This window comes from Apium graveolens, chromosome 8 (assembly GCF_009905375.1).
Source record: "Apium graveolens cultivar Ventura chromosome 8, ASM990537v1, whole genome shotgun sequence".
Taxonomy (NCBI): domain Eukaryota; kingdom Viridiplantae; phylum Streptophyta; class Magnoliopsida; order Apiales; family Apiaceae; genus Apium; species Apium graveolens.
In genome coordinates this window covers 169643449-169665145 of record NC_133654.1, presented here as the reverse complement: position 1 = coordinate 169665145, position 21697 = coordinate 169643449, and the positions used below count along the sequence as shown (strand labels likewise).

The 21697-nt window shown below is 38.0% G+C and overlaps 1 long non-coding RNA gene across 1 annotated transcript; it reads left to right on the top strand.

The window, feature by feature from the left end:
* The first annotated feature begins 7393 nt into the window (after positions 1-7393).
* On the top strand, positions 7394-9887 carry LOC141680988 (uncharacterized). The gene is made up of 2 exons (XR_012558462.1): positions 7394-7682; positions 9407-9887. It is a non-coding gene; the product is annotated as an uncharacterized LOC141680988 (long non-coding RNA).
* The last annotated feature ends 11810 nt before the right edge of the window (positions 9888-21697 follow it).

The window sequence follows — 21697 nt, the reverse complement described above, 5'->3', positions numbered from 1 at the left end:
TCGAGGAATGAGATAAATTGAGAAAAAGAATTCAACCAAAGAATTGAAATAAGCAAAATTGAAACATGATTCCATAAACTCCAATCAAACAACCTCTTACTTTCATCAAATAAATAAGGCCCTACAAAAACTTATACGTGAATGTAAAAAATTCAAATATTTTCTTCCTTACCCAATGGGTAGCGATCTTAAAGTTGATTTGGATTGGTTATTGTAGGAGGAAAGCCCTGATCATTTATTTTTTCTTGATTAAGTTTTTATTTTTTTTAAATAATCTCCCAATTCATTTGGTAATTCTATCAATTAGTTTAAATTATCAATTTTTACATCAATAACAACAATCAGCTGTGGAGTATGAAGCTAGCTGCTGGATTTAGTAATTTGGATGAGCAAGAAAAAGTAAAAACAAAGTAAAAAGGGGAAAAATCGTAAATCGTAAATAGGTGCGGGTGCAGAAGGAAGAGCAATAAATTAAAGTAACAAGGGGGAAATAGATCATTAAACTCAATTCTGAGTGGAATTCAATGCTGTGAACCAAATCAGGAAACGTATCGCTTTTTCTTTAAACTACTGGGACTGTCATCTCAGATTCTTTGTTTCTCCTTCCGATCTACTCCTTTTTTCATACGTATTTGGCTACTCATTTCCTTCATCACTACCTTCGTGTCCTGTCCTATTTAATGCTTGCTACCTCCGAACAATCCAACATATTCTACTCATTTTTCTTTAACCCCTTGGTATATACGCATACAAAGAGTTGCTCGGTCTGCCATATAAATAAGAGTTACGGGGAATATATAATTTATCTTGAAAATATAAATTTAAATTTAAAGTTGAAGTAGTAAATTAAATTGATACATTTTTTTTAAAAAAAATTTGTCATGTATTTAAAACGGATGGATGGAGTATCATTAAAACAAATATACATTTGAAAGATTTTGAAATTCATTTTTGAGGCGGATTTAGTTAATTCAAGGGGTCTCCACTCTCCAGTAACATATATAGCTAGAAATCAAAATAATACTACTGTTATAGCAATAAAACTTCTTTAAATGGGAATTGAAGTGCTTCAGCATTTTTTGTAACACATATTCGATTTTAGGAATTTAAATACACGTAGATGGTATTGTTACGACCAAATTTTCGATGAGGGTAGAACGTTCTTCGATCGTCTGGAGCGTCCTTCGGTCGGACCTGTAAGGAGAAGAATGCGAGGGTTTGTCCCCCCGATTCATCTCCGGTGTGGGAATCAGTAATCGACCTTTCATAAGTAAGATGGAACATACAAGAGATATGATTATACCAAAATTAGTATATGTCATTCTTCATAAAATTGTGTATATGATTGTGTGTATATAGTGGTGTATTTATCTAAACCTCGGATATAAATGCTTCGGCCGTTACATTTAGGAGGAAGATAAATGTTGAAGGGGGTTACGTTTCTGTAGTTTGCTAGTCCAAAGGTCGGCTCATGACTGCTTAATGGGCCTTCGGCTATTGGGCCACAAAAATCGGGCCACAAAAATCGGGCCACTATCACTAACAAGTCCATGTCTATTGGTCGGACTAGTGTATGGGCGATAGACAATGTGTATGACCCATTTTTGGGTAGTAACCCAAAGGCCACTTGTCGTATAACGCTCACCCAAGGAGATCGAAGACAAACGAAAGCTTGAGAGAGGACCTGGAACAGACCGAAGAGTGGTGTTTCCATTCAGATTTGACTATGCTGTTGACAAGGCTCGTGGCCTTTCCTGGAATCACAAACTCTTTCTGGATGAATGTAATGGAAGATCTAGTCGCCCGTGCTGTAGAAGACGGCCCTCTTGCGATTTTTTTCGGGAGAGGATGAAGACCTTTCTGATAATTTAATTTTTAATTTATCAATCTCCTGCCTTCGGGCTTGTAACTTCTGCCTTAGGGCTATTTATGCTGTGTTTTTTTTCCGTATCTTTAGATGTTTCTTTGCTTTGACGTATAATAATAATTTTTTTCTTTTGCATTACATCTTCGGCTTTCGTTTTACCTTAATTGCATCTTCGGTTTTTTCCTTGGTAATTTTTAATTTTCATCGCATCTTCGGCTTTTGTTTCGCCCCAACAATTATTCAATTTTCATCGCATCTTCGGCTTTCATTTCGCCTCAACAATGGTTCAATTTTCATCGCCTCTTCGGCTTTTATTTTGCCTCAACAATGCTACAATTTTCATCGCCTCTTCGGCTTTTATTTCGCCTCAATAATGGCTCAATTTTCATCGCCTCTTCGGCTTTTATTTCAACTCAACAATGGTTCAATTTTCATCTCCTTTTCCGCTTTTATTTCGCCTCAACAATGGTTCAATTTTCATCGCCTCTTCGACTTTTATTTCTCCTCAACAATGCTTCAATTTTTATCGCCTCTTCGGCTTTTATTTCGCCTCAATAGTGGTTCAATTTTCATCGCCCTTCGGCTTTTATTTCGCCTCAATAATGGTTCAATTTTCATCGCCTCTTTGGCTTTTATTTCGCCTCAACAATGGTTCAATTTTGCATTGCATCTTCGGCTTTTATTTCGCCTCAATAATGGTTCAATTTTGCATTGCATCTTCGGCTTTCATTTTACCTCAGCAATTTTCGAGGTTTTAACATCCATCTTCGTCCCGAGTGTTTGAGAGACTAGGGGCATCGTTCGGAAAGGATGTTCAGCTTTATTTGCCCCTTTTCCGAGGGATGGGTCTTATGTTTTAAATACTTACTAAAAATTACATGCTAAGTATAGCTGATATAGAGACGAAGGACCTATTATCTTCGGGTAGCCCCTAAATAGGTGTTTCGTCCGGTATCAAAATCTTAGAAAGGAGTGGGGGAACGAATAAACTATTTTCTTCGGGTATCCCCTAGATAGGTTTTCGTTCGCCCCCTTTCTAGAGGTAATGTCATGCGTAATGTTCCCTCCAAACGAAGGAATATTGTGAGGACGAAGGGCTTATCTTCTTCGGGTGGCACCTGGATAAGTGTTTCGTGCGGGAGATAAAATTTTAAAGAGGGACGAAGGAAGGATATATCATCTATTGTGCGGATGAAGGACTTATCTTCTTCGGGTGGCCCCTGGATAAGTGTTTCGTGTGGGAGATAAAATTTTAAAAGAGGGACGAACGAAGGATCTATCATTTTCGGGTGGCCCTTAGATAGGTTTTCGTTCGTCCTAACTAGTGTAAAAAGCATATTTATCTCTAGATAATATAGATTTAATAAGAAGCGACTCTATTTATGCCTTAGCATATTTCAAGGAAATTTTACGTTGCTTCGGCTATTTTTGTACCTTTATAAAATTTTCTTCCTTTACGCTGCTCCGGCTATTTTGGTGCCTTAGCGCAATTCAGGAAATTTTATATGTGTCTTCGGCCTAGCCTGCAAAATTGTCATTTTTGTCCCCGAATTTTTAGGGGACTGAATAGTTCAGATTCAGAACTTCGATTTTTAACCTAGCATAATTTATTTTTATGCTTCTTCAGTCTCCATTCCATATTTTATTTTTCTTCGGTTTAACATCTACCTTAGCGTAATTTATTCGATTGATGCATCTTCGGTATGTGTATTAACCTTGGTATATATTGTTTATTTTACTCATTTTTGATATTTAATCTAGAGTAATTTTTAATTCACGCGTCTTCGGTATTTAACCTAGCGTGATTCATTTTATATATGCGTCTTCGGTACGTAATAGTTACCTTAGCATAATTTATTTGGTTTGTGCATCTTCGGCTTTATTATTTGTCTTAACACAAATTATTATTTTTTTCTGTATATTTTTTGCCGTTTCGGAACCGCCTTCTTGGCCCCTAAGTGTTTAAGGGACTGAGCTGTTCACCTTCGGCACTTATATCGAGTCAATCTGTTCTCGAATTTCGAATGCAACAGGTCGATGTCTTATAGACTTATTTTCTTTCGGGGTGTTTGAACAATTGTTTATCTTCTTTGGGATATCCCCCTAGATAAATATTTCATTCATTTCTTTTATCCTTTTTATGAAGTAGAATGCTTCGTTCAGCCTTAAATAATAAGCATCTTCGGTGTTATCTCAGCATAGTCACAGTTTATAGCCTTATTGCGAAGTAAAATGCTTCTTTTGGCTTTAATAATATGCATCTTATGTGTCACCTCAGCATAATCAGATATTATAGCTACCTTTTTTGTCCCAAATTTTTAAGGGATTGTGTAACTTCCGCTTCGGGATTTCAAGTAATTAGGTTGATTTATTCTACCCAATCCCGAAGGAAAGATAATTAGTGTCTTAAATACTTATTCCGCTTCGGGGTAAATATTCCCCTTGGATACTTAAGCAAGTTCCTATAATTTTTGGGATATACCCTAAATAGGTATTTTGCTAATTTATTTGTTATATTAATGTGCTAAATTCAGATGATTTTACTTAATTCTAATTAATGCCCTTAAACAAAATAGCGTACTGCATCCGAAAAAATGTATTTAAAGTAATGTACTGAATCTGAGGCATGTATCTTTAGTCGGATCGAGGCTAACTTTGAAGAATCTGGTTGCCTTGACCTTGTTAAACTGGGCTATGTAGTCGTTAAACTTTCATTCGGCCCTTATTTATAGATGCAGTGTATTTCCGGAATTCTAGACAACTTGACACCTCCTTACTAAAATAGCCGTAACTTTCTGTAGAAAAATTATTTTCACGAACCGTTTTTGCATAAAAAAGAAGACTCCAAGATCTTTCTAGCGGTATGTAGCTCTCTGTCCATAAATGCCCAGAGGAAAGCAGTTTATTCTGCAAAGTTTGACATTTCTGCAGTTTCTCCAGAGTCTGCAGGACAGCTTTATACCCTGTCACCAAAACGGTTATAGATCGCTGTAGAAAATTTTGTTTGGCGAACCGTTTTTTGCACAAAAAACTAGATTCCGAGATCTTTCCAACGGTATATAGCTTGATATCCAGAAATTTCCATAGAAAAGCAGTTTATTACTTGAAGACAGACCTCGTGCAGTTTTCCAGATTTCGTCAATTTTTGAATTCTTGCTTCGATTGGCAAACGAATTAAAAGGATAAATTCGAAGAGTTTTCTGGGTGCAATGAGGATTCTGAAGTGCCTCTAGTATGTGTATTCTCTTTCCCACAAGATCAACATCAATGCAAGACTTGAAGTCGAGAAACTGAATATACTGGGCAGATTCAGGCAAAAGGCTGCAACTTTATCTTGTAATGTTTCTCGTGGATCTCCTGTTTCTTCTTTTGAGCAGCAAATATAAGATTCATAGTCCTCAACATAAAGATAAACCAGGTGGCCGCCCTAATTTTTGTGGTTGTCGTCTCATACTAGAATTATTTGTTGAAACCAAGGGTGAACTACCACCAGCATTTCTCATCCCAATAGCATAAGATTGAGCCTATAATTGATCCTGGAAATGAGTATGAGCTGGAGATTCAGAAATAGTTTCACGATTTGAAGCCCTTAACATCGACGCATGTTTTCACTCTCGTTGCTTAGAGCCTCTGGTCGTTTAGCCATCTATTGCAGTTTATACGACTAGTTACCAGTCAGGTTCTTGTACTCAACATCATTCTTTCTTGGGAAAGTGTTAGGAGCATTCGAGCACAAAGTACATAGGTAAGGAACTTAATTAGAATGGTAGGCATGCTTTGATGGGCTAGTTTTAATGTATAATTTCAATGTGGCACATACATAGCAGACATGTTAACCCATTCTTATTTTTTACAAATCCTTTGGACTCAATAATTATAGATATTCTTGTCGCATGGACTAAACAAAACTACATTATACATAAATTACAGCCTTACTTTCCTTTAGTAGATTGCTCAGGCATGCTAATTTGTTAATTTCTAGAAAATAGCAAGAAACAAAAAGTGTCGAGACTTGTCACAAATTTTTACCGGCATGGCAAGTCTATTTAATGCATAAATATAACATGAATCGAACCGGAAGAATGTCATACTACTCATATATTACTCATAAATGTACTAGATTTAATTCATGTAACTTCCCTTAAAAACTAGTCAGCTTTAGCATCTGGGATGTCCATCACTGATAGATGTTTTGTCGCATTTTCTCACATAAATGCTATCTTGAGATATATCTTCGAGCCCCCAATTTTGTTATTTTCGGAACATAATTTGAGTCGCAATATCATGTCATAATTTATGAATAACATAAATGGCAGATTTGTGTCAAACAAGCCAAAATTCTGCAGCATATAATAGCATTATACGTATTAAAAGTAGAATTCAACTAGGCAGACAATGGAATTAACTTGTACATGAGATTTTTATATCACATAACATAAAAGGGAAACAAATTATTGTACTTCTCTGAATTTCAAGGCTGCTTTATGATTCCCTAGACATAATTGGTGATAGCCAATTCTTTTAGCTTTGTTATATCCTATCTTTGCACGTAAGCCACTCATTTTTCTTCCTCTGGTAAATTGTGTTTGCACTATGGATCATGAGAAGATGACGCATACAACTTGCTGAATAAAGTGATCTAATTTTTACTAATCTCTCGTCCACAGATCATTCACGTGACTGTAGCAATCATTCTCAACGGGAGACATGGCGATCATCCTCAACGGGAGACATAGTGATTGTTCGGATTGTGGTTTAACTTACTTGTACGGTTCCTACAGACGGCGCCAATGTTACGACCAAATTTCTGATGAGGGTAGAAATTCCTTCGATCGTCTGGAGCGTCCTTCGATCGGACCTGTAAGGAGAAGAATGTGAGGGTTTATCCCCCGATTCACCTCCGGTATGAGAATCAGTAATCTGTCTTTCATGAGTAAGATGGAACGTCCAAGAGCTATGATTGTATCAAAATTAGTATATGTCATTATTCATAAAATTGTGTATATGATTGTGTGTATATAATGGTGTATTTATCCAAACCTCGGATATAAATATTTTGGCCATTACATTTTGGAGGAAGATAAATGTTAGAGGGGGGTTACGTTTCTGTAGTTTGCTAGTCCAACGGTCAGGCCCATGACTGCTTAATGGGTCTTCGGCTATTGGGCCGCATAAATCGGGCAACTATCACTAACAGGTATATCTTTGCATGGTAAATCTTCAAACATGACATTATAGGCGTATGTAACTCAATGTAATTCATTGGTGGCAGTGATATTGAACAGCTGGGATTTGATTTTCAAGTTATTGATTACATAGTTTAACATTGAAATATAACTTGTTAGTCGGAGAGTGTGTTCTCATAGAGCTGAGATGTATGCCAGCTCAGCTTATCTCGAGCTCATCTCCAGGCTCATTCCCAGCTAATATTTTTACCTCAATCAGTTAGAGAATTAGTTACAGTTTGTGTGGTTTATAAGATCAGATTGTTGTGATGTAAAAGGGTGTTACTGAAATAAATACAATATTACAATTTTAGAGTTCATCTCTCTCTCTCTCTTACTCTCTCTAGGTCTTTACAGATCATATCAAGTATGAATATTATTAGAGAGTTCATCTTCTTTACTGATTATCATTAAATCTAGAGTTCTAACATGGTATCAGAGCTACAAATAAGAGATTCTTTCGTTGTGCAATTCAATCGTACTCAATTGAAGCCATGGATGATAACTCAAGCTGGTGTTGATCTATCTGTGAACAAATAGTCTTAATCATTCTCAATTGAAGGTGTGAGTGTTAATTCATCATCAAAACTGTAAGTTGTTACCTGATACACTCAGATTCGATAAGATTCAATCAAATTCGTTTGATTCTTCATAAAAAGCTGTAGATTCATAATATTTTATACGTATCTCTGTACATAACTACTACCTGCTAAAACGATTTGAATAAATCATGTCTACAAGTGTGTCATATTCATCTGCTACTTTAGGATCTACATCTTTATCTTCCTTGGCACTAGATTGTAATCATCCCTACTACTTGCATCCGTCTGATAATCCGGGAATGCAATTGACAACTATAGTGCTAAATGAGAATAATTACAATCAGTGGCAAAGATCGATGCAATTAGCTCTATCATCTAAGCTAAAATTAGGTTTTATTGACGGATCATATGCTAAACTAGCAGCAAATGCACCTTTGTTAATGCATTGGATGCGTTGCAATAATATGATCACATCTTGGATTCTCAATTCTGTGTCAGTTGATATCAGAAACAGTATTGTGTATATACAATCTGCAAGAGAGATCTGGTTAGATCTCGAGGTACATTATGCTCAAAGTAACGTTCCAAAACTTTCTCATCTCCGAAAGGAAATTTCTCATCTGTCTCAAGGCACATTGTCAATTTCATCCTATTTTACAAAGTTCAGGACAGTCCATGATGAACTTGAATGCTTGATCGCAAAACCTAGGTGTATTTGTACTCATTGCACCTGTTCCATAAATGTGAAACTGAATGAACTAGATCACAATATTCAGCTTACTCAATTTTTGATGGGACTGAATGATGTCTTTACTGGTATCCGTGGACAAATTCTTATGATGAAGCCAGTGGACAAATTCTTATGATGAAGCTACTACCCACTTTAAGTCAGTGTTATGGTCTGTTGCTTCAAGAGGAGAGTCAAAGGGAGTGTCACACATTTGATAGTCAGTCTATTGGCAATATTGCTATGAGTGTTAAGACAAACACTGGTGTTAAATCACAGTTCAAAGGTACTGCTAAGAAACAGGGAGACTCGGCTTTAATGTGTGATTTTTGTCACATGACAGGACACCTTAGAACTACTTGCTTTTGTATTCATGGATACCCCCAGTGGCATTAGGTTATTTGGAAAGCCTAAGCCTAAGTTCCCTCAAATAAAAGGGTCTGTAGTAGCAAATGTTGTGCTTCCAGGGGAGAATACTGCATCGGTTAATAACTCGTTAGGAACTGCTGTTAATGCCTCTTCCAGTGCTTGCGTGTATATGTCACAAGCTGACAAGTTGAATCTTTCTGATAGCCAGTATAAGCAATTGATTCAGTTGCTGCAAAAATCTTTATCTACTAGTGTTCCGTCAAATGACACTCCTGGATACTCTGCCATAACTGAGAACACTGGTTCCTGGTTTCCACAACATTCAATAAATAATGTTCATATGACAGGTAATTCTAAATATATGGTACATCAGGTTCTTAGTCTGTCAAAAGAATATAATCAGAGTAAGTGGATTCTTGATACCGGGGCCATTGATCATATCACTTTATACTTACATCTCCTTCATGATGTTAAGTCTTGTAGTGCTACCCTCCAGTTACCAAATGGAACAACTACTTTAGTTAGTCATACTGGTAGTATCACTTTTAATGGCTCGATTGACTTGACAAGTGTATTGTGTGTTCCTACATTTAATTACAACTTACTATCCATTTCTAAGTTATTACAAGACACCAATTGTCAAGTAAATTTTTTGGCTAATGTGTGTTATCTTCAGGACTATACTAGGAAGACTGCTCTCATTCTTGGTAAAGTGGAACATGGACTATATGTGCTTTCAGATGATGATTTTCTATCTAAAGCTAATAGTGTGGGTTCTACTTCTTCTTCTCAGACTACGAGTGTGGACTCGGCTTCTCCAACCTCAGACATCTTTGTTGCTCAGGTTGAAACTTTGGATTTGTGGCATGCTCACTTAGGTCATATTCCAGATGTTGTTGTAAGCAAATTACCAATTAATTGTGTGAATAAAGTACTTGACACCTGTGATAGTTGTTTCTTAGCAAAACAATCACGAATATCTTTTCCTACTAGTACTAGTGTTATTAAACACTTGTTTGATATAGTTCATGCTGACCTATGGGGTCCTTATCGTTTTAAGACTCATGGTCAGTGCAATATGTTTTTAACTCTGGTGGAAGATAAATCAAGGTGTACTTGGGTCTATCTCGTTTCTGATAAATATATTATTCCTACTCTACTTCAAGAGTTTATCTTACTAGTTCAGAATCAATTTCATACTACTATCAAGGTGCTTCGAATGGATAACGGGACTGAATTTATGAATCATACGCTTACTACTTTTTTGGCTAAGCATGGGATTATTCATCAATCTAGTTGTGTTTCTACGCCTCAACAAAATGGTTTAGTTGAGCGTAAACATCGACATTTACTTAATTGTGCTCGTGCTTTGCGATTTCATGCTTCGTTGCCCATTGTATTTTGGGGTGACTGCTTATTGACTGATGCATTTCTCATTAATCGTACACCAACAGCTGTTCTCAATGGTAAATCACCATATAAAGTTTTATTTGAGACCCCTCCTGAGTATGACAATCTTAAGGTCTTTGTTTCATTGTGTTATGCCACGGTGGTACCACAACCTAGTGATAAATTTGAGGCTCGTACAATTAAGGGTGTCTTCTTGGATTATCCATATGCCAAAAAGGGATATAATATTTTAAATTTAGAAACGAGGAAAGTGTTTATTTCAAGGGACGTGCATTTTCTGGAAACAATCTTTCCATTTAGAGATATGGTTACTCAAGATCCTCATGTTCTGTTTCCTCCCTCATCACTGTTTGTGGAGGATGATCCTCTAACCTTTTGCTCATATGAAGTTACATCTTCCAGCTCTCACGATAGTGTCCCTGACCCTGTAGGTGATAGTTCTACGTCTCCAATACTGCTTCAGCCGCCAGTTACTCGTCCCACTCGATAACGTGTGCTTCCTGCAAAATTTGCAGATTACTCATGGTTACCAGATCATCTAGCAAATAATCTACTACAACTTCTCTGATTCTTGAACCGCATAATTTTAAACAAGCTGTTCTAGTGTCTGAGTGGTGTGAGGCTATGTGTGTTGAATTAGTCGCTCTCGAAGCTAATCACACATAGGAGTTGGCACCACTACCTCCACACAAGAAACCAGTGGGGTGTAAGTGGTTATACAAGGTGAAGTATCTTGTTGATGGTAAGATTGATCGCTATAAAGCTCGTCTTGTTGCCAAGGGCTTTACACAAACGACAAGTATGGACTACTTCGAAACCTTCGCACCCGTGGCTAAGATGACTTCATTTCGTCTTTTATTGATAATTACAGCTATGCATGGTTGGAGTTTAACACAACTTGATGTCACGAATCCATTTTTACATGGTCTTCTTGACAAGGAGGTGTATATGTCTTGTCCCCCAGGTTATAGCATCCCTGAATATGTTTTGAAGCAATATCCTAACCAGAAGCTAGTTTGTCATTTGCTTAAATCTCTTTATGGGCTTAAACAAGCTCCTCGTCAGTGGTTCATTGCTTTGTCGTTTGCCCTTCTATCATTTGGATTCGTTCAAACAACTGGTGATCCTAGTTTGTTCATCTACTCTAAGTATGGCTCAACACTCATCCTCCTTATCTACGTGGATGATATGATACTGACAGGGAATAATTCTGCGTTGCTAGCACAAGTCAAAGACTTTCTGAGTACTCAATTTAAAATCAAAGATCTGGGTGATCTGCACTACTTCTTGGGCATTCAAGTAGTTCGTATTGCAGCAGGAATTTTCATGAGTCAGTCAAAGTATGCTTCCGATATTCTGCGAGAAACAGAACACTGTTTCTCGCTCTACTGCTGAGGCAGAGTATCGCAGCCTTGCAGACACATGTTGTGAGATCACTTGGTTGGTGTCATTATTGTCTGAACTCCACATGACTGATCTTACTCTAGTTCCCCTTTTCTGTGATAACCAGTCAGCATTGTACATTGCTTCTAACCCAGTTTTTCACGAACGCACCAAGAATATAGAGATTGATTGCCATTTGGTTCATCAAAAATTCAAGGCATGACTCATTGCTCCACAACACATTCACTATGCTAATCAGCCTGCCGACCTATTTACAAAGGCTTTGGCTTCTTCTTATATGCACAGTTTGTTGGCCAAGTTAGGTGTTTGCTCAAGTATTCCCACACTTAACTTGAGGGGGGCTGTTAGTCAGAGAGTGTGTTCTCATAGAGCTGAGATGTATGCCAGCTCATCTTATCTCCTGCTCATTTTCAGCTAATATTTCTGCCTCAATCAGTTAGAGAATTAGTTACAGTTTGTGTGGTTTATAAGATCAGATTGTTGTGATGTAAAAGGGTGTTACTGAAATAAATACAATATTACAATTTTAGAGTTCATCTCTCTCTCTTTCTCTCTCTAGGTCTTTACAAATCATATCAAGTATGAATATTATTAGAGAGTTCATCTTCTTTACTGATTATCATGAAATCTAGAGTTCTAACACAACTAAATGTATATATTTAAAACAAACAGAAATAGCACAGTACGTACTTAATACTTGATGCTTTGGAAGAGCATCAAAACTAATGAATGGAACACTGAGTTTTGTAAAGAATTAATTTACACATCAGGGAATGAAATTAAGACTACTACAAATAGCTAGCTACCTGTTATGTAAAGGATTTGATCCCGTAGGAACCAGACGCTTATCGTCATAAGCTGTACTGCTATTCGCACAACTGTTCTTCTGCTGATGAGATGATGAATTGGAGCTTACCTGAGTTCAAGAATGAGGTTTGAACTGCTGCACCTGTGGCAACAGATGTCGAATTCGTCTGCCTGTGATGGACATAACTTTCTGCCACTCGGAAGATGTCTGATATTGCTAGAGCCCTGTTGTAACTGATGCCGAATCCAGTATCCACCATGGTAAGAATCTGATGAACCACCACAACTGCAAAGAACATCCCTACTATTCTCATTCTGCTTTTAAGGTAACGTGTGAGTATCTTGTTGCATGTAACACGGCCAAAGATTGAGCTTAAATTAGAGAGAAAAGGGAAATCTTGTAAGCATGGACATATAATATTGATCATAAGTCGTTGGCTATAGATAGAGTAGAGTATGTGTGTGTTTGGGGGAAGACTGAAGAGAACAATAAATTAAAAGCAAAAAGAAGTCGTGGCATGCAGGATATGGAGATATGTAAGATTGGAGTACCAGAATGGAGGGGACAAATATTTACAAGTAGTTTAAATGTATAGAGGTAAGTTGTCTAGATATCCTCTGCTATCACACATAAATGCGTACATATATGCACGTACATGTCTCCATGTATTAGTACTATTGTATTACTCCCGTTCGATGGCGGAACTAGAATTCCATCAAAATCGATACCAAAAATTTTATAGCTGGAAGTTGTTGTCTTGCTTAGACTTTCAAAAATATTACAGATTTACATACATGCATGATACGTATACACAATTGGGGCACACATCCGCAGGAAAAAGAAAATCTGGATTGACTCTTCAACAAACTCCATTTTTCGCCCAACAATGGTCCTCACCTCCATTCCAATTCTTTGTTTTATAAAGCTGAATCGTCATGTTCCTCTGTACTTCATTACAAGAAATTTTTAAATTTTGAATATGTTGGCAAATCAAGCAAATTCGTTGGTAAAGTGGTTTGTTGGAGTACACGTCATTCGGGAAAACCTTGTTAGCCGGACACCACGAGCCAACAGAATATTTTGATTGTTAATTCTAGTAACAAATTTCTAATTAAAATCAGTTGTTATATCTTGATGTTCCAACAATATTATTATACTATTACACTATAATTTTAGGAGATTGTCTCTTTGCTATAATTTTCCAACCTCTTCAAATGAGGTTGTTGTCTTGTATTTATACTAAGTCACAAATTGGCTTTTTCCTTACAAAGTGGGTCTTCTTGAGCTTTACATTATGTTTTACAATTATTCTAACTATGATTCCTTTGGGCCGCCTTGTCTTGGTCCAACATTTGTCCCCCTCCTTATTTTGCGCAATATCTTTAGATTTGCGTTTTTCTACTTTTTTCACCTTTGCGTTTTGAATTTTGAGATTCTTGCTTTGATACCTGAATAAAGTTAGTGATCAGATAGGATAATAAAATGAAAAGGAATAATAAGAAAAAAAAAACAAGAAAATAAGAAATAATTGTAAACTCGAGATAGAAGTCAAATGTGTGTGCCTGAAAAAAGAAAAGAAATAAATGTAATGTTTTCTTGTCTTGTTGCTGTTCTCTTTCTCTCTCTTTTTTTAGGAGATATATATATAGCCGTTCATGTGTGTTTTTGAATTTATTTTTTCAGGTTTCTTTGCAGATTGGCGGGCTAGACTCTTCGGCTTTTTCCCAGGCTATCTAAAAAGCGGTTGCTGCACGTCCTTAGTTCACAAACTGCTTGTAAGTTACCCTCTTTCCCCCTTCTTTTTTCTTTCTTATCTGCGGGTTGATCGTATTTGTCTGTAGTTTACGAATTTAAAATGGCCGACTTTCCCTCATCATCGTCTTCGCATAGTGCATCCAATCGAGACCCCGGGAAGCGACCCTTAGAGGAGGGTGATGAAGAGTCTGTTTTGAATTTGGATAATCTTGAAATCCCGGATTTAGGTCAGTGTGGACCTTTTGATTTCTTAGGGAGCGATGAATTTCTAAAGGGTATGCCTACCAGACCTTTGCCTTCTCCTCCCCTAAGTCCTCGTACCCTAGATTTCAGAAATAAGGTAGTTGAGGAAAGTCTTCGGTTAGGTAGGATCGAATTTGAGAGTAAACCTAGTCTAAATTATCTTAGTTACTACATCACCGTCGACCCTCCTGTGAGTAAGTTGGAGAGTTACATCGACTTGTCTAACGGTTACCGGTATCGAGTGCCGACAGCTGATGAGAGGGTTTGGATGATGCCCGAGTTCGGAATGCATGGGGTTGCGATGATTATGTTTCAATTTGGTCTTCGTTTGCCGATACATCCCTTCTTCCTGATGATGTATGAGGCTATCGGCTGCGGCCTAGGGCAGTTGACACCGAATTCCATTGCTCAGTTAAGTGGTTTTGTGGCGTTATGTTGTGATAAGGGTCGACCTCCGACTCTAAAATTGTTTTTCTCTATTTACGGTGTGCATTACTATGGCGGTCAGGTATACTTCGACTCTCGACATAGGAGGATGAAGATTGTTAGCGTTAGATCATCGAACTCCGGTTACCACTCCCAATGGTTGTTCGTTGGGGGTCCTGATTTGGAATTTGTAAAGCCTTGTGGGAAAGTTAGTCAGGGTACGATTGATTATTTGAATAACTTGGAGAAGCACGATACTGCTTATCTCGATGAGTTTCATGGGTCAAGGACGTGGTATACGCATTTAGACTTGAAGGATTCCAGTTTTTTAGAAATGCACGATTGTAAGGGGGATGTACTTATTTGTTGTTGCCCTTATTTTGTTCATGTACCTTGTTTTTGTAGTTGTTACCGTAGATTCTTATCTGTTTATTTTCATATGTGTCTATATATAGAGTATCTGATTTGCTTTTTTTTTTGTATTTCTGTGTTTTAGTGGGAGGCGCTTCCTTGAAAAAGGTCTTAGACGGCGGGATTCGAGAAGGGATGGATAAGGCAATGATGCTGCTATTGCAACGTGCTTCAAGGAAGCCTTCTGAAGCGGCTAGGCCTGGTCCGTCGGGGGTTCCTCATTCGGTTTCAATAGAACTGCTCGATGATCAGGGGAATAAGGTGGCTGAAGACAATGAAAGGGTCGTGTCGTACCTCGTCCGTGTGGAAGCTAACCCTCGAAAGCGTCTTCGAAGGGAGGAAGATGAGGTATTGGTTGGTGGTCGGGAGGCTGTTGTCGAGGCGGTAAACAAGACTGTGACCGTTGCTGGGAATAGGGTTTTTATGGGGAATACTGTCGACCCACGTTCTAAGAAAGAGGTGGTGAGGGTCGAGATTCAGCCCACGGAACGATGGACGGGTGGATCCACCGTGCCCTTGAGCGCGCTTAATCTTTTCAATCTTCCTCAGGATTTAGTAGCGTATGATGGTCGGAGGCGTGAGGATCTTGTTGACCGATGTAAAAGCCGGGTTGGGCGAGTATGCGTATTTCCTTTTTTTTATATATACATGTCATACCTCGCTTGTCCATTGTACTTTATGTGTATATACTTTGCCTTCATGTTCATTCATCATCATTCATTTCATTCATTCACTTTTTTTTGTGTGAAGTTTCTTTCCGATTTTATGCACATTTTGGAGGATTACAAGGCTGATGTCGATGGTGAGGCTTGTTCTAAGTTAGAGGCTGAGATTGCTGCTCTGAAGGGGGAGAAGAAGAAAATCCGGGTTGGTTTTGCGGAGCTCGAGCATAGAGTGGGTGATTTGGCTAAAGCAAATTCTGCGTTTTCGAGGAAGATTGCTGAGATGGAAGTTGCTGAGAAGGCATCGAGTGACAGGGTGCGGGAGCTCGAGGGTCGACTTCGCGAAGTCGAGAAAGAACTTGATGAGGAGAAGAACAAGCGTCAAGGCTTGGATCGACAGGTTGAGGGGATGGATAGCTCTTATAAGTTGATAGCGAAGGAGAATGAAAATTTGAAACGAGAAGTAGAGAAAGCTGTGGAAGATATCGCCGATGCTTTGGGCGATGGTTACGGAAGATGTTACCGTCGGATGGAGGAGGCTGGTTTTGCCTTCGAGGGTCATGCTTTCGAGGATTATCTTCGGGATCTTGCGTCGAAGGGCGATGATACGTGAAGACGGGGTATGCCCCGTGGATCTTTGTAACTGGATTTAAGCATTTTTATGTACTTAAGAATTTTATTGATGACAACGGATGATGGATTCGTAGTAAGTTTTAGACTTGGTAAGTTTTTAAAATGGATTTTTAATAAGCTGTGGATGATGGATTTTTAGACATGTGATTCATGATCAAGTTTATTTCCATATGTTAAGGAGTTGTATGTTGACTGGTTTTATCCTCTTCTTGTCCCGAGTCTGAAATATTAAGCCATTTATCAAGTTTGGAGTCATCTAAGTCGTAGATCATATCTGATTGTGGTTGAAGGAACTGGAAGTACACTGATGAGTATATTGGTTTTGTTTATATTATGAGAAAGATTTGATCTAGCCCAGCCTATTGACGTGGGGATCCTGTATAAATATTTGCCTAGAATTGAATGGTTTTGAATCTCTAATTGTTTGCCTGGGCATTTTCAGATTAATCTGTGAGCTAAAGCTTATTTTAATCTCTTATTCGGAATATTAGCTACATAAAAATTATAAGAAATATTTATGTCGGTGAAAGTTTTCGAAGGTTACCCTTTTGCTTTTGCTGCTTATGTAAGGAATAAAGTAAGCAGAAGTTTATGTTCCTTACTTGGACTAAATTAAAGATATTCATTCATCATAACTTAACCACCCCTCGATGGGGGTCTCATAACGACCCTCATTGCATCGAGGGTTTGTCTTTGATATGGCATTAGTTGCCTCAAGATAACGGGCTACAACTGAAATTGAATTACTGGTAGAACTTTTTGAGATGAATCCCATTCCAGGCATATTTGATGGGCTTCCCGTCGAGGTGTACAAGCTCATAGGTCCCCGCACTTACCAGCCTCGAGATACGATAAGGTCCTTCCCATGCTGGTTTGAATTTTCCTGAAACAGAGGGTTGTGATGTCGCGGAATTTCTTAGGACAAGGTCGTCGACCTTGAAGTCTTTGAGTTTGACCTTTTTGTTGAAGTACCTTGCAATTTTTTCTTGCTGGGCGATCATCCGCATTCGGGATTCTTCCCTTGTTTCTTCTAACAAATCATTGTGAAGGCGAAGACCCTCGAGAGATAGAGCAGGATCGAATACATCGACCCGTGGTGAAGTGAGACTTATCTCAACATGTATGACAGCGTCAACTCCGTAAGCCAGACGGAAAGGAGTTTCACCCGTCGCGCTTCGGGGAGTCGTCCTATACGACCACAACACATTCGGGAGTTCATCGACCCAACACCGGGGTATTTCTTCAATTCTTTTCTTCAGACCTTGTAGGATGGTTCTATTTGTTACTTCTGCTAGTCCATTAGCTTGGGGGTATGCTAGAGATGCTTTGATATGCTGGACTTTTAATTCAAGCAGGGTTTCCTCGAACTGTTTCCCTACAAACTGAGTGTCATTATCAGAAACTAAGATTCTGGGGATTTCAAAGCGAAAGACAATGTATTCCATAAAGAATTCTATCATTTCTTACCCAGCTGCCACACCACCAAAGATAACGTCAATTACCCGATCTTCTTCAACTCGTCTATGGCGTCGAGGAGAATCTTCCCGCTGTACATAATGCACTAGCTGTCCTCGGCGAATTTTCCCCTCGATGAGGTTGCTTAGTTGAAAGCATTGTTCAGTTGTGTGGCCTGTATCCTCATGGTAATCGCAGTATCTAGAGCTTGGAGGACGACCCGGTTTCATGGGTCTTGGTGAACGATAGTCCGGCTCTGTCTTTAGGACCGTTAAGATGGTCGTTTTCTTAGTGTTAAGCTTGGTAAATTCTTTTTCTGGTCGACTGCGGGGTTGCCAGTCTCTCTCTCTTCTGTCCCTTGGTTGATGCTCGACACTACGACTAGGTGGTGAACGGCGACGCTCTTGACGTCTGTCACGCGCGGGAGATCGCGGACTGTAGTTGCGTCGTCGTTCATATCTGGAGGAGCGCTTAGGGGACTGTATGCAACTCACTGCCTCTTGGAGCATCATGCGATGTTATATAATTTGAAATGCTGCTTGTAAGGTTTTCGGCCTTTTCTCAAAGATCTCCTCTAAGAGTAATCCATGGCGAGATTTATCAATGCCTGGTAGTTAGAAAATTGACTGCCATTTGCTCGATTAGATCTGGAATCTCTGCTATTTCTTCTCTGAATCGTTTAGGAAACTTCGGAGACTTTCTCCTGAGCGTTGGTGCATTGTCATTAGGGAAGCTGTGACCTTTATTCCTTTGTAGTTACTGGAGAAACGAGCTTAAACTTGCTCTTTAGGGCCGCCCATGAGTCGATCGACCGAGGGGGCAAGTTGCTGTACCATCGAAGGGTTGTGCCCTGGAGGCAAGTGGAGAAGAATTGACATCGAGCGACCTCTGAGTGGCCGAAGAAGGCCATACGTCCATCGAAGGTATTGAGGAATGCTAACGGGTCCGAGGATCCGTCGAAATGATCAAGGGCGGGAGTTTTCAATGTCCTGTCGATGCGTGCTTTCTCGAGCACCAATGATAGGGGGCTCTCGGAGACGGTTTCAAACCCTGCCTGATTTCTCATCAAGGTACGCATATGGGCGATTTCTTCCTGCATTTTAGCGAACTTCTCATGAGAGATAAATTCTGTGGATTCTGTCTGACGCGAGACTTCGGCAGATGACACTGTCCTCTGTCGACGTTCGCGCGGTTGTGAATATGTCGACTCTGCCGATGGTTCATACTCGTACTCGACATCGTCCTCCTCATCATAGAATTCATTATTTTGTTCTTCATTTTGAACTGTAGTTTGTTGGAGTTCTCGACGGAGACGGTGAATCTCGCGTTTTCATTCCAGTTTAGCCTGCAGTCTCCGAATTTCGTGTTCTAGAAGCTCGAGCTCTTCATCTGAATTAAGTGGATCTTCTGGATTTTCTTAATTTTGGGCTTTTAGCCTTTCTTTCTTTTCCAAATGTAGTCGTATGTCGCTCGAGAGAACTTTCTTTCCTTTAGATGTATGTACTCTAAAACGCTGATCTGAAACAGTTTTTCTTTTTCTGTCCCATTGAAGTGTGCCCTTCAAGCTCAACGATTGATCTTCAGGAGGCACTTCAGGTGGAGGAAACAAGCACTTCGACTTTAAGGCCGGTTGTTTAGGCAGCTCACGATCGCCATGGGTCGAGGGGTCGGCGGCAATTTCTGCCGTCAACTCGTTTACCTGAGTCGGGTCGGCGGTTCCTGGATCAAGCTCTTCCACGATCATCTTCTGGTTGGATCTTGTTAAAGCAAAGCTCCTTCTAGCGCCAAATTACTTCATTACAAGAAATTTTAAATTTTTAATATGTTGGCAAGTCAAGCAAATTCGTTGGTAAAACCTATTTCTAACGAAATGTTCACTGAAGTGGTTTGTTGGAGTACACGTCATTCGGGAAAACCTTGTTAACCGAACACCACGAGCCAACATAATATTTTGATTGTTAATTCTAGTAACAAATTTCTAATTAAAATCAGTTGTTATATCTAATAACAAAATATTATCAGAATTTCAATTATTAATTCTAACTACAAATTGCTAACTTATGATCAGTTTTTAAATATACCAACAAAGAATTAACGGTCATTAAATTTGGTAACAAAGAACTAATAAAACATCTATAGACAACGACGTTCCAACAAAATAATAATTATTTTAAACTCACTAATAAAAAAATCCGACATAATTTCGTTGTTAAAAGTTGATGTCATTTCATTTTCTTGATACGTTGATTTTTCCATATCTAACAAAATGAGATACAAATAATATGTAACAAAGTTTACTTTCGTATAATTAACACTTCATCACAATTTAGTTAAATAAAATCACTTCATTACAATACACAATCACTGTTATAAAAATCAGGAAATCGGACAAGATCGGTCACCGTACCTTACAAGGATTAATTGGTGAATCGGGGATTAATCGGAGGGATTAATCGGATCAGAAATCGGATTAATTAAATATTAATTTATATTTATATATAATGAAAAAACGGAAATAACAGTCCATTCAATGGATAATTTTTTTTAATGTTAGAGCCTTGTACATATTGAAAAATAAAATTATTGAGGCACATTTACGTCCAAAATACTTAAAAATTACAACTGAAGTTTTATAGATTAACTTATTACAATATTCTAATTATAACAAAATATTATCATAATAACAAAGAGTACATGTATTTTAATTGTACAACTTTTTATTTATAGTTAAATTTAGAGTTCATAGACAACTTTAATAAAAAAATTCGTTTTAAACCCAATTTTCTTGTGTAACATAGCCAACTTATTCTAATTAACGAACCGAAGCATGATCTTCGAATCATAGTAATTTTAAAAATATATTTTTCTCTGTAACCATCGAAGCATGTTAGCCTCCTTATACGAATTTTATAAAATAATAATGTAGGATATTCATAAGCATAAAATATACAGTATCGATAGACGAATATTCGATAAATAAATAAACTCATCAAATAAATTAATAATCTCGGTAAATAAAATAATTACATTCCCGAATGTATTCATTCATCGAGATTTTATTGTACACGTTTGTGACTGTTCTATGGATGAGCAAACCCGGACCAAAAACTGAAACCGAAATCAAGACCGAACAAAACTGCAACATTAAAAACTGAACCAATTAATAACCAAACCAAATAAAAACCGATCCGATAATATGTTTGCGGTTTGGTTTTAATATTTTTTAAACCGAATACAAATTGACCGAACCAAACCCTTCACAAATTTTCAACACATCTGTAATTCACAAGTCAATTGATTACCCTCCATTTTCATTACTTTGGTAATTTGGTTGATTACCTTTTTACCATTAAAATTGACGTATAATTTATATATGTCTTATAACACAATCAAATAATCATGTTTATCCCAATAGGAGCAAAATGACAAGGGGATAGGCCGGTACAAAAATAACTCGGTACTTTTTTTAGTCATCTATGGAAGGAGGTCGTAAAGAAATAGATTTGGGACGAAAAGATTTAAAGAAGAAGATTTTTCTCTTTACTAAAATATATGTATATCCATTCACGATCTTATAATAAGAGCAGAGGATCATTCCCTATGAATCGATAATTAGTTAAAAATTATGAACATAAAATCATATTTATGAATAAATAATTTAGAATCAATCTATACCTCCGTAAGCACATAATACGTGACGTCTAGTATGCCCACGAATTGCATGGGGGAAGTAATTAATACAGCTGATATTTGAACACGG